The sequence below is a fragment of the Monodon monoceros genome, unplaced genomic scaffold (assembly GCF_005190385.1).
Source record: "Monodon monoceros isolate NGI ecotype Baffin Bay Population unplaced genomic scaffold, NGI_Narwhal_1 Super_Scaffold_16, whole genome shotgun sequence".
Classification (NCBI taxonomy): domain Eukaryota; kingdom Metazoa; phylum Chordata; class Mammalia; order Artiodactyla; family Monodontidae; genus Monodon; species Monodon monoceros.
Window position 1 is genome coordinate 75,935,172 of NW_021703772.1, and position 1,615 is coordinate 75,936,786.

The window sequence follows — 1,615 nt, forward strand, 5'->3', positions numbered from 1 at the left end:
ATTATGGAAAACTGCCTAAAATATCTGTACCCTCTGATAAGACTCTCCTGAACTATAATTACAAATTGTTTTTAGGAAAGAAGAACATCAAAATTTTATTTCCTACATATTAAGATAAAATAATATAACCTAAAGGAGATATCTATTATATTAACAATCAGAGATTGTTTTGACCTGAAAGGGATTGTAGTGACCATCTAGCTCAAAATTCCATATTTATAAATGTGGAAACAGAGGGTCAGGAGGATAAAGTGACTTGTATAAGATGATAGAGGTTCAGGGCAGGCTAAACATTCACTATATTAAGATCATGCATGTGCCCCCAGACCTAGTTCTTTTCTTAGGTCTGGTTGTATAAATGCTGGTGATAAAGAAAGTCTGATTTATATGATGCATCTTATGTGGGAAATGTCTGTGACTCTAGGTATCTGATCAACCTTGAGAAATGACAGCACTGTTAGTGTAATAACTTTTGAAGATAACCATTGCTAATTTGATGATTACCAGTTGCCATTAAATGAACTTAAAAATTATTGTTTTATTTTCTAGAAAAAAAAAATTAGATGAGAAAGGTTGTTAGTGATCTTTTCTGACTCCTGAGCTAGTGTTTGTCCTATCACACCCACCTATGATTGACAAAGAAATGCAAGTTTTATTTTGTTCTTGGTCAGTTCTTGGTCATTATAATGTTTCCTTCTCAAACTACATTTGTTAAATTTTACACTTTATAATTCACAATCATATTTTTATTAGGCTCTCTACACTCTCTGTTATTAAATCGTCATGTTTTCAGATGCTTAGGGCTTTGGAATGTCCTATTACACTGGATAACAAGGCCAAAATACAAAGAAGTACTGTGGGCTAATGGAGTCATGGAGCAAAAAAGCCTGAGGTAAGGAGCAATGCAGAAGCAAAGTAAAATAGAAAAGTACTCCAAGCAAAAAACAGCTTATCAGGCTTAAGCCTAAAAGAGAATAATGTGGGTTTCTATTTGACAGCGAGAGGCAATGCTTAATGGAAAACATTAAAAGGAAATGGTTTACGGTACTTCGCTTGAGTCTTTACACATAAAAGATGTCACTTGTGTTCAGACAAGTGGAGAAGCCCACGAAGTGGGGAGAAGAGCAGAAAGTCATTCTGAAATAGGGAAGAATAAAATGCCTGGAGGAACATTTTATACCTGCAGGAGCTATATTTTAATAATTTAAATCATTTTTCAAGACCCTATTAAGTTAAATTATTTTTGGCATTCAGAGAAGACAGATATGAAATCTGGAAAAACTGAAGGGGGAAAAAAAGATTAAAGAAATGGAAGCTCTTTAACTTCCCTCTTCTATCATCAAAACCTTTCAAATAAAGTTTTCTTCTTGTTTTAAATAGGACATTGAAGACCCACTTTCTGTATATAGATTGTAAAGCCATACATTTATTACACCAATGTGAGATTCATCAGAATTTCATTATGCCTCTACATATATACAGAGCTGGTGATCTCTAGTTGTTTTAATGCTATGTTTCTGTATAAAGAGTTGACATTTGGCATAATCATTATAATATTTATTTTCTGACTGGTGTCACTATACCATAGCTGCTCATCAATTATAGAAATTAAAGA

The 1,615-nt window shown here is 33.1% G+C and overlaps 1 non-coding gene across 1 annotated transcript; it reads left to right on the forward strand.

Annotated features, from left to right (window-relative positions):
• The first annotated feature begins 240 nt into the window (after nucleotides 1–240).
• LOC114897320 lies at nucleotides 241–373 on the forward strand. Its single transcript, XR_003794049.1, has one exon. It is a non-coding gene; the product is annotated as a small nucleolar RNA SNORA72 (small nucleolar RNA).
• Nucleotides 374–1,615: the final 1,242 nt, after the last annotated feature.